Here is a 12876-nt window from a genome sequence, read left to right on the forward strand (position 1 = left end):
AACAAATGGAGGCTGAGCTAGGAAGTGATGGATAGGAATCGATGGAGAGCAGGATTGGTAGAAGCTTCAGCATGAAATCCCTCAAAACAAGAGCAGGAACCAGTGGGAAAGATATCAAGTCAGCAAACAAAATAAGAGATAAAATCAGTGATGGAGTAAGCTGGAGAGGAGGAGTGAAACGAACATGCTGTGTCTCAAATGAACGAAAGAAATCAAATGGCTGTGTGTATGTATGTACAGGTAATTTACATCTTGCATGTATTTAACTTATGCTCATTCAGCTTTATCTGCTTGGTAAATAAAATATTTTTTAAAAAAATTAAAAGGGGGCAGGAAGGGAGTGAGCCTCTGGGAGAAAAGACTTCGGCAATTCCACCCATCATTGAACCCAATGTGTTTTGACTCTACATGATTTTGGCTCTACACGCTATCCCCAGAATGTAACCCCCATGTATGTTGAGAGTCGCCTGTATGAGTGTGTATACTGCATGAGTTGCAATAAATGATAAGACAAACTGCTCATTTGCATAGCAAAAAAGGGCCTGTTCTTTCACATGATCACAGTCATGTGTAAAGCAGAAGTTTGTGACATGCATTGGTGGGACATACATTCACTATACAGCAATTACTGTATTTTTCCGCTCCATAAGACGCACCTGACCATAAGACACACCTAGTTTTTAGAAGGGGAATGCAAGGAAGAAAATATTTTTAAAGGGAGTGCTGAGCAGAGCCTGTATGCATCCCAGGCTCTGCTCAGTGCTCCCTTTCAGGAGCCGCGTGGAGCTTGCTTGTGTGTGGCGCTTGCAGGCTTTTCCCCAGGAGGGAGAAGGGTGCATGGCTCCTGCAGGTTTTTCCACAAAAGGCTGCAAGAGCTGCGCAGAGTGTGTGTGCGGCTCTTGGGAGCTTTTCCCGCCTGCCTCCCACCTGCATTCGCTCCATAAGACACACACACATTTCCCCTTACTTTTTAGGAAGGAAAAAGTGTGTCTTATGGAGCGAAAAATACGGTATGTAATTTCAGCAGGAGTTTCTGGAGCCACCCTAATCATGAGAATAACCATGACATGAGAGGGCGTGTGCTAGGGAGCTCATATATCTTCCCCTTGTTGCCTAACACGTAAAGTAGCTGTAGGTCAGATTTGCATTTGACCTTGTGAATTCCAGCAATTAGATAACTGGGTTTGTCTATACAACTTCAGAGAAGATGTGGCAACATGAATCAAATTGCTTTGGGTTTGGGGTCTGAACCTCAAGACTAGGTTTGTTTGGACTGCTTGGTGGCCTATTGTGCTGACTGGTATTTTGAAGTTATACATTGAGCTAATACAAAAAACTCGCCTGGAGGATGGAGAAGCAATCCATACCAGCTTCCAGGTTCCAAGGGAAGATGCTGAACATTCTCTTTCCAGCAAAAAATGCCCCTACCCAAGCTAAAATGCCACCTAGCGTTCCCACATGCAGGAAGTTTGTCATAAATCACTTCAGTTGGACAAATTCATAGAGAATAAGGCTACTAGTCAATGTTAGATATGTACTGCCTTGAGTACTGAAGGCAGTATGTATCTGGGTATCAACTGCTGGGAAATACAAGTGGGGAGAGTGTTTTTGTGTTCATGCCCTGATTTCAGGCTTCCCATAGACCTCTGGTTGGCCACTATGAGAACAGGGTGCTTTCGCCTGATCCTCAGTACTCTTGTGTTCTTAATTATTGAGTCATTTACATTTGTGCATGCACTCTGAGTTGTTGCTGATATTGAAGTCAATTGAGAATGTTGTGCATGTAGGATCTCTGGATGTGTATCAGTGCAGTTCAAATCAAGATCTTGAGAGTTGGAATTATTGCTAATTCATTTACTTGGACCACAACAAATATTTGGAATCACTGATACTACATGCATATGTTTCCCTTTAAGGCAGAGATTATGCCTGCGTAAAACATCAACAACCTGAATAATGCTGCATGAGGAAGTCAATTTGAATAGATAGCTGAACTGGGGACGTTACATTTGTAAAGTTCATTAAAATCATCCCGGAAGGCTTTCAAAATATTTTTAACTGCACAATGTTTTTCCAGCATCACATCCTGCTTTGCACTGACTTTGTTAAGGTCTGCTAGCTAGAAATGCAAATGATTTGCTGTGCCCTACTTAATGCTCGTAAGAATTCTGGGGAGCTGTTTTCAAGCTATTTCATGAGCACTGAGATTTTTGTTTGCCCCTCATTTCATTGTTCAGAATTTGAAGAGCTTTTTAAAAAAATAGTCAAGCATACATTTCAGAGCATTGTGTCAAGAACTATAAGCCATTTCCACAGTGTAAAATTAAACAGGATCACAATGTTCAAATAATGCAGAAAGTGAAATTGTCAGGAACCACAATTCTGAAATGGTGTTTGATTTTCCATAGAGTACACCTTTCAGAAGGCCTATTCTACTTTTTTCTTGATAATCTCCAGATGGGATTACATCATTTTTTTCTGTCAAGGATTTGACAATTATTTTAGAAGTTTGTTTTCCTTTGGGTGATGTGATGCAGAGGTATCATTTCAGGCTGAGTGGAGGAGGCAAGATTCACAGTAAGGTTCAAATGTCTGCTATTATTTTCAAGATTAAATAGCAAAAACCCAGTGAATTTTAAGGACATTTATTGAACCATCTTAATCAAAGGCATAGGTGCTCCTAAGAATTGAAAACAACTTGTAATATGAAACACAGTACACAAGGGAATCATCACACAGTGCACAGTTAAATGATGGGATTTGCTATCACAAGATAGACATCAACCTGCATGGATTAGATGAATTCATGGAGGATAATGGCTACTAATCATGATAATTATATTTCCAAGGCTGTATGTATCTGAATACCTAGTTGCTGAGGATCATAAGTGCTGTTATTCCCATGACCTGCCTATAGGATTCCTAGAGGCATACCATTAACCATGGTGAGAACAGAATGCTGAACTAAAAGGGTCTTTGATTTGATCCATCAGGGTTCCTGTGTTCTCCTGCCCTCTCATAATGGCAGCCCTGCAAGGACTTTGCTATTGACCCCTCCACTTCCCACAGCTAATGCAACTAGACACAAAAACTGTGTTTGTGAAAGCTGAAGCTGAAACAATTCCAGACCTAAGTGCTTAGTATTGCTGTAGGGAAGGTTGGGCCATGAACCTTCATGATAACACCATCAACCTGAGGAGACTTTGGGTGATTACAGTGGGGGAGGGGGTGGGCATCTGGGTACATTTGCCCTGGGCCTCAGAGGGGTAAGCCAGCCTCACCAGCCAGACTTACGTTGTCATGCCAAGAATGCCCCATGCCTCTCAGCTACCCAGGGTCTCAGACAAGCTCTGCCTGCAGAAATGTTTCTCCCAAGGCTTTCATTCTCTCATTTGGTAGCCAAATGTTTTGGGCACACCACATCCTTTCATATTGTCTCACCTGCCCTATATATTGAAGGCAAGGCCATGGGTTTTTTCATATGATAGTTTGAAGCTATGGCAGCAGAACATTTGAATAACCTACTTTGGCCACATTGCGTGAGGAACAGAACCACAACAAAGTTAACTTGAATGAGATGTAGCCATGTGGCACATCTAAACCCATGTGCTGATATCATAATTTCAGCATACCCTCCAACATTCCTCAGATGAAAATAGTGACATTTCTCACTCCCCCACAACTGACCCGCCTCAACCCACCCCCCACAGCAGAGCATTTCCTGTCAGAAGAAGGACAAGTGCCACCACCACTACACCAATGAGACACAGCACACACACCCTCCACCGTGTTGAGAAAACCCCTTAATCCTTATTTCATTTTACTCTTTGGTAAATCTCAGAAAGGAGCAAGATTAGATTTAGACACAAAACACATTTAAATGAAAATCAAGACTCCGTGTGCTACGTTCTGCTCCCTCTTGCTTCCTGCCCAGGGTGGCCCTGGCCTCTGCCTGCCCCTCAGAGCCGACACATCACATGGGAGGTTGCAGCCTCTCCTCTTCCTTGCCCGCTCTCCAGAATCCGCTATGAGCTGGCCAAGGGGGCAGGTCAGCAGCAGTAGCATGGAGAGGCTATGGAAAGCCAATGGGACGCTTCCTAGCAGCTACCACTTCCACCACTGCCATCGTTCAGCACAAGCCCTGGCTCATCCTCCCCCCCCCAGGCTCAGCTAATAGCCACTGACATTCTTATCCTCTATGAATTTTGTCAAATTCCAGCATAGCCGATGTTAGGGATAAGGGAAATTGTACAAGAAATCTAGAGAGCCACCCAGAGGTGGAAGGAAGGAGAAGTACCAGCAGAAGAAGAAAGGCAGATAAAACTGATGGAGATGGAGAAACTGATGGTGAAGATCCGAAACCAGGAAGATCAAATATTTACTAAAGATTGGAGTAAATTTGTAATTTACTTAATTTACTTAAAAGACCACTGTAAACAGTTAAAATCTTTGGCAGGGATGTAAGGGCACTTGTAATGTGGAATTATTTATGATAATTATGGTTAATTAATAGGTAAAAAGGTAAAGGGAACCCTGACCATTAGGTCCAGTCGTAGCCGACTCTGGGGTTGCAGCGCTCATCTCGCTTTATTGGCCAGGGAGCCAGCGTACAGCTTCTGGGTCATGTGGCCAGCATGACTAAGTTGCTTCTGGCGAACCAGAGCAGCACACGGAAACGCCGTTAACCTTCCCGCCGGAGCGGTATCTATTTATCTACTTGCACTTTGACATGCTTTCAAACTGCTAGGTTGGCAGGAGCTGGGACAGAGCAACGGGAGCTCACCACGTTGCAGGGATTCGAACCACCACCTTCTGATCGGCAAGCCCTAGGCTCTGTGGTTTAACCCATAGTGCCACCTGTGTCCCAAATTAATTAATTAATAGGTAGATAGTGGTAAAAGATGCAGTAAACTTAAATTTAAATCTGGAATCCATGGAGGGAGGAAAGGAGGTTTAAACCTTGTATTTGAATGTTTGAAAAGGTTATGTTTTATATGTATCAAATTATTAAAAACCTAATAAAAAATATTTTTTAAAAAAATCTAGAGAGCCATTGGGTTATGCACTATGGTGCTAGAGGTTACACAATAGGCTAAGATGATACATATGGTTTGTAGTGTTGCCGAATCAGGCATCTGTTAGTTAAGAGGCTTTTTCATAAGACAACTGGCATCATTACTGCATGGTCACAGCAGCCTGTTTATAATGGCAGCACTACAATGAATTAATGGAACTGTCTGATCCCATTCTGAAACGTGTTGGCAGCATCAGGAATAGATTAGTTCCCCTCTGCCAGACTTCAGAGTGGATTGTGACATTTGAGATTATACACCTGAAGGAACTCACACAGGCTATTTCTACTCCAGGATTTCTCAACCCTTTTTTGAATTCGTACCCCTTCCTTCTAAACTATTCCCCTCAAACCCAACACCGCTACAAGACAGCATTTGGAGATTTTTGCATAACATTATCTGTGGATTGATACTAATCTATGTAAGGCTCTGAGGGGGAACAGAATATAACCTCTCTGACGCCACCCCCATCAAAAATAACAACCGGAGAACTTGGACTAGAGATGGCCACTGCGGCGCCCCCTAGAGGTTTGATGCTGGGATGCGGGTGGTGCTGCGGATTAAACCACAGAGCCTAGGGCTTGCTGATCAGAAGGTCGATGGTTCGAATCCCTGCGACGGGGTGAACTCCCGTTGCTTGGTCCCTGCTCCTGCCCACCTAGCAGTTCGAAAGCACGTCAAAGTGCAAGTAGATAAACAGGTACTGCTCCAGCGGGAAGGTAAACGGCATTTCCGCGCACTGCTCTGCTTCGCCAGAAGCGGCTTAGTCATGCTGGCCACATGACCCAGAAGCTGTATGCCAGCTCCCTCGGCCAATAAAGTGAGATGAGCGCCACATCTCCAGAGTCGGCCATGACTGGACCTAATGGTCAGGGGTCCCTTTACCTTTACCTTTATAGAGGTTTGATGGGTTTCTCTCTTACCTATCTACAGCACTGAGCTTTTCAATAGCATGTGTCTGTGGCTTTGCTAATTACATCATTAACCAGCACACAAACAAATGTAATTTGTCGTAGTTGGATTGCTTTATAATTGAGTGTCTCTTCATTATGGCAGGCAAAAGCAACAGCTATTACCACCCGCTTTCACTGTTACGTCATTCCATTGCCATCAATAGTTTTAATTTGAGGAGCAGGGACTCCATTTTTAGTGCTTCCAGTTCCAGGTAATGTTAGTATCGCTCTAAGTGTAGCCCTCTTTTTTTGCTACAAGTATTTCCTGTTATGTAAGTGCTTCTGAGAACAAGGGTTCTGTAAGAGAGGGAAAGCACTGGCTGTATTTTCATTTTAGCTCAGGTCAAGTGTGGTACAGAGAGATGAATTAAATTTGCAGACCTGCTTCTCTAAATCTGCCCTCCCCAAAATTTGGGGTCAGAGTTCAGTTCAGGTCTAGTGGCTATGAATTTTCCAAGCAGATGTTGCTTCCCCACCCCCTTGAAAATGAGCATGGCTTTGGCAGGGGCCTAGAGCTCTCACACCCCAAAGCCCAGTGCCTTGCTTGCACTTTTGTTGCACTTTAGCCCCCTGGGCAGCAATCATGCTACTGGGGAGAAGGGGCATCAGGCAGGTCCCCAGCTGGCTCCAGCCACCGGCCAGCAGCCGGGCAAACTCTGGCCTCCCTTGGAACAGCATCAATCAGCGACTCATAGCTTCAGAAGCCTTCAGAAACTTGAGCACGCAAGCCAGCAGAGTGAATAAATCTTCACAACGGAAGTGGCGGACAGAAACATGTGTAAGCATTATTTACAGGCGTTTATTCAGCATAGTTCAGGAGCAAAGGAAAACATGTCTGCTTCCCTTCGTGTCCAACAAAACAGCCGTATAGCAAAAGTAATATACAAACGGAAGTTCCCAGCAAGCCTGTGCTGGAAGTAAACAGGCATGTGACACACAACAGTCATGCCTGTTCCTTTTAAGGTGGAAAGGAACAGGATACACAGAACAAACTTAAGCAGAGCAAACCCACCACTAATGCACTATTACCGTGTCAAGAAAATGTTGCAGAAAACATCTACAATAAAAAAACCAACAGGAAAGGGGCCACTGTAGGAAAAAAACAGATTCCCGTTTAACTCAGAAGGCAAAATTGTGGAATATTTTACTTCTGCCCTGACCCTCCAAGAAATATTTGAGCGTCACACACACACAATTGCTATCGCTTCCTTGGTTTTAGGAGCATCTACATGGTTTGCAAAGTCACAGATCACGTCACTGTCAGTCAGTGGGAAGCTAAAATTAAAAAGATGGATGGGTAATGAGGAATTAGCATTTAGTGACCTTAATCAGTCTAGCGATGATTACAGCATTTTCACGCACCATAATATACAAATGTTAATAAGAAAAGTGCTATAAATATGTTAATACATGTAAATGGTACAATTTAGCCCCCGTAGGAATACAGATTATCTCAGCACCTATTCTGCAAACAGGTATTATGGAGCTTACACTCCAAGCATAAACACACTTAGTCTATTACAAATTAAAGAGAAGTGTAAAATGTTTCAGACTCAGGCATCTTTGCTTTGAAAAAAAGGGTTGAAAATAAATGAAAATTAAACTGTGCTACTCCATCTCTACTATTCTGAGCTGAAATGAGGTTTCCTGTAATGGTCAGTTCCTTGCTGCTGCTCTTATACATGGAACTTGATTCTTGAATACTGTACAGTGGTACCTCAGGTTTGTTCTTAACCTGAAACTGTTCTTAACCTGAGGTACCACGTTAGCTAATGGGGCCTCCTGCTGCCGCTGCGCCACCACCGCGCGATTTCTGTTCTCATCCTGAAGCAAAGTTCTTAACCCGAGGTACTATTTCTGGGTTAGCGGAGTCTGTAACCTGAAGCTTCTGTAACCTGAAGCATCTGTAACCCGAGGTATCACTGTATGTAGGTGGTGCCACTTCTCTCCCTTCCTTCAGATCCCTCTTCAGAACTCACCTTTCCTGCATGATTTTTGGCTTATCCACTTGAACCTCATTCCCAGTGCTAACTAAGGACTCAGCTATACAGCTACAAATAAAACGTTTTAAGTGTGTTTTATACAATGTGAAACTAGATGGCGATGGTGAGCCTTATGGAAAATTCAATGCATTTTTTTTAAAAAAACATGTTTTTTTAAAGCATTTTCATATGTGTGTGTAGATTCTACCCAGGCTTTCAGGGCATGTAGTGGTCCATTTGCCCACATTCTTCTTTGTCTGCTGTTCTCCCTCCCTCTGTCTAGCCACCAGCTCTTTTAGATTCTAAGCTCCTTGGGAACAGCTATGCTGCCTTTTGTGACTCTGCAAGTTACCATGTAGATGGAAGGTGCAGAATGAATTAAATCAATGATAGATAGATAGATAGATAGATAGATAGATAGATAGACCATGATGCAGCTCACCCACATCTCAACTCAGCCTCATGAAGAAAGGGGAGGAGCATGGGCGTAGCCAAGGGGGCGTGGGAGTCAGCTGCCCCCCTGAATCCTCAAATATTATTGAAATGTATTGTTGTTGTTTAGTCGTTTAGTCGTGTCTGACTCTTTGTGACCCCCTGGACCAGAGCACGTCAGGCACTCCTGTCTTCCACCACCTCGTGCAGTTTGGTCAAACTCATGCTGGTAGCTTCGAGAACACTGTCCAACCATCTTGTCCTCTGTCGTCCCCTTCTCCGTGAGCCCTCCATCCTTCCCAACATCAGGGTCTTTTCCAGGGAGTCTTCTCTTCTCATGAGGTGTACTGAAGCCTCAGCTTCATGATCTGTCCTTCCAGTGAGCACTCAGGGCTGATTTCCTTAAGAATGGAGAGGTTTGATCTTCTTGCAGTCCATGGGACTCTCAAGAGTCTCCTCCAGCACCATAATTCAAAAGCATCCATTCTTCGGCGATCAGCCTTCTTTATGGTCCAGCTCTCACTTCCATACATCACTACTGGAAAAACCATAGCTTTAACTATACGGACCTTTGTTGGCAAGGTGATGTCTCTGCTTTTTAAGATGCTGTCTAGGTTTGTCATTGCTTTTCTCCCAAGAAGCAGGCGTCTTTTAATTTCGTGACTGCTGTCACCATTATTAAAAATACTCAATTAACTGAGGTTCTGCCCTCCCCGCTAACAGAAGTCTGCCGCCCTAGCAGAAGCCTGATAGGCATTCTCCCCCAAAATGCTCAACAACTTTTTGCTCACACACCCAACAAAAATCCTGGCTAGGCCCATGGGGAGGAGTAACTTGAACTGAAACTCTATAGAGCCAAAGCAATAACTATGGCTAGCTGTTTAAAAAACATAAAAGAAGGCATTGTTTCGGCGTGTGCACTGGTCACAAGATTCGGCTTACACCTGTAAACTTTGGGAAGTAGCCTGTTCTGTTTCAGAGCTACCCTGTGTGTCTTTCCAATTTGGCTCATTACTCAGGACCAAATTAGAGCTATTGAAAACAAAAGTGCTGCCCCCACTGCTGACAGTCTAAAAAAAGGTTAAGACTTCTTTCATGTTCGCAGATGCCTATGGAATTTGCAGGCATAGCAGCTCCTCCAGAATGGATTGAGCCTGCCACATTGTAGGCAGATACATCCAGTGGTTCTCATGCAGGGCTCCTTTGAAGGCCAGCAAGACACATCTTCCAGGACTCTTGTTAATGCCTGGGCCCTTTCAGGCATGGTAGGAGAGACCCAATGATGCCCTTTTGTGAGGAGCTGGAAATGGAAGAGTTATCACTTGGTACTCCTCATCTATTTCTTAACCAAACCACTTATTCCCATAACAAGAGTTCCTATTGCTTATTCAATAGATGGTGGCAGGCAGCTACTGATTTTTAATTTGCTTTTGAATGATTTAGTCCCAATAGTAATGGCTGGAGTAATTAGCCTCCCATCAAATCCAGTTTAGCAGCTAACTGTGGGGCTATTGAAGTAAAGAAATGGGTAGAGTCGCAAATCTATAGCCAAAAACATATTTTTATTAAGCAATCAAGTATATATTAATTATAAACTGCAGTGAAATTAGTGAAGGTTTTTTAAAAAGTTATATGTTTTTATGGAGACTCTCTGGCGTAAAGCTCTAGATTGTGTAACAATTCTGTCAACAATGGACTTTCTCGTTCATATTTTAGACTCTTACCAGCATACGTGTCATATTGTAGAACACATTTTCTGCCCTGCTATATGGAAAGAACAAAGAAGCTGAACGAAAAAGCCTATGACAAAATGTGCCTATTTGAAGAGAATGATATATTAAAAATACTGACTGTAACCATGGGGCTGTAAACTTCATCATCTTCTTTGGCAATCACTCGTAGCCAAGTAAGATTGTCTTCCATGAACACAGTCTTAACGGTGAGTCCGTAAGTGACTGTGGAGGCCAATTCTGGATCCGCACATCCTTCCACAGTGGGGACAAAGCGGGTGGGAGTTGATCTCAGTGAGGGTTTGCTAAACATGCCTTCCTCTTAGCACATTTCTCCCTTTCGTCCTGAGTTTGAGCGTCTTCAGAGTCCATGGCACCTTTGGTAAAGGCTGTTCTCCAACTGGAGTGTTTGCAGACCAGTGTTTTCCCAGTTCTAGGTGTTTCTAAGACATTTTTTTGAGAGAGCCTTTAAACCCCTTTTGTTGACCACCAGTGTTACGCTTTCCATTTTAAAGTTTGGAATAGAGTGGTTGCTTTGGAAGACAATCATCAGGCATCCGCACAACATGCTCATGCCAGCAACAACATTTGTTTGTGGTTTGTCCAGACAACCAATCAATGGACTAGCATTAGTGCAGATATAGAATGGCAGCTGGAATATACAACTACCCAATTTCTTATTTTGGATATAGTAAGGGAATTCTGGAGGGCCTGTAGGTTCAGAACACCTACACTTGAAACCAATTCCTCCCCTCTCCTGCCATTTAGCTGGTAGCAGCTGGTGAGGTGGTGTGATTGGTAGGAGGGGGACTCCATTGCTCTCCTGGCTTCCCAACACAGTGAGTCACTGATACTTACCAAGAGGGAGAGGAGAGGGGTACAGCTGAGGAGGCACAGAAGATGCTGGCTCTGGAGCTGGAGAACCTGTGAATCGAGATGGAGACTTCCTTCTTTTCTTTCCTGGGGTAGCTCAGTCAGTAGAGCATGAGGCTCTTAATCTTGAGGTCGATTCCTGCATTGCAGGGCGTTGGACTAGATGACTCTCGCTGTCCCTTCGAACTCTACAATTCTATGATTTTATTATTCTTTCTGCTCTTGTATGGTGGTAGTGCTGCTGTTGTGAGACACCTTAACATCAGAACATGACCTGATATTGAGTCCTGACTCCACCAGTGGAAACCAATGAGCTAGAGATAATCCTGAGCCAAGCAGGCCAATGGTCTAACTCAGAAGAAGACATTTTGCTATGTGCCTATGAATTGCAAAGCCTTATTTGTTTCAGATACAGTTGCAGAGCTGCTAATTTGTGTATTTACTTACCTCTGGAAATAGACAGCTACAGAATAAAAACCATATCTGAAATAGAACTATTCCTCCCAAGAGTAGCAATTTTCTTGGTAATTTGTTTTGGATTTGGAGAATAACATGGTTCCTATTATGGGTCTTCCTTTATTCAGAGCCATTGGACTTTGTAACATCAACATTCAGTTCCATGTTCTTTATATTACAATGTGGCACATTTTCTGTGTGTTTTGGATTTAGATCTGCACTGAATGTTTAATGAGAGCTAGACTAGGACAGGATTGTTCAGCTTGGCAGTGGAAATACATCAGTGGGATATTCTACTGGGGTTAGTCTGAAATGCAACCATAAGCTGCTTATGGGCAGAAACCTCTTTTTCTACTGAGCAGTTAGCAAAGTGCATTTTTAGACCTTCACTGAATTGGCCAGAAAAGCCTGCTTCATGCCATTAATTTTCCTACAGACCTTGCAAAGAAACCCATTAACAAACTAGATAATTCATTACTTATTTGCTTCCAGATTCGCCCCCCCATCCTACTTGAACTACAAAAGCATGCACAGATGTTGCCACTGTGTCCAGTATATGACCTCCATTGGTTAAAAAACAACAACATGAATTTAGGGCTAAAAGGGGAGGGGACTTGTTTAAAACACTTTTGGCAGCAACAAAAAGCATTTTGTTTTGACAATTTGGGAGGGAATATCAACAACCTCAGATATGCAGATGACACAACCTTGATGGCAGAAAGTGAGGAGGACTTAAAGAACCTTTTAACGAGGGTGAAAGAGGAGAGCGCAAAATATGGTCTGAAGCTCAACATCAAAAAAACTAAGATCATGGCCACTGGTCCCATCACCTCCTGCCAAATAGAAGGGGAAGAAATGGAGGCAGTGAGAGATTTTACTTGCACCAGTCACAAAATTAAAAGACGCCTGCTTCTTGGGAGAAAAGCAATGACAAACCTAGACAGCATCTTAAAAAGCAGACACATCACCTTGCCAACAAAGGTCCATATAGTTAAAGCTATGGTTTCCCCAGTAGTGATGTATGGAAGTGAGAGCTGGACCATAAAGAAAGCTGATCACCAAAGAATGGATGCTTTTGAATTATGGTGCTGGAGGAGACTCTTGAGAGTCCCATGGACTGCAAGAAGAACAAACCTATCCATTCTTAAGGAAATCAGCCCTGAGTGCTCACTGGAAGGACAGATCCTGAAGCTGAGGCTCCAATACTTTGGCCACCTCATGAGAAGAGAAGACTCCCTGGAAATGACCCTGATGTTGGGAAAGATGGAGGGCTCACGGAGAAGGGGACGACAGAGGACAAGATGGTTGGACAGTGTCCTCGAAGCTACCAGCATGAGTTTGACCAAACTGCGGGAGGCAGTGGAAGACAGGTGTGCCT

This window comes from Podarcis erhardii, assembly GCF_964252035.2.
Source record: "Podarcis erhardii genome assembly, chromosome: 1".
Taxonomy (NCBI): domain Eukaryota; kingdom Metazoa; phylum Chordata; class Lepidosauria; order Squamata; family Lacertidae; genus Podarcis; species Podarcis erhardii.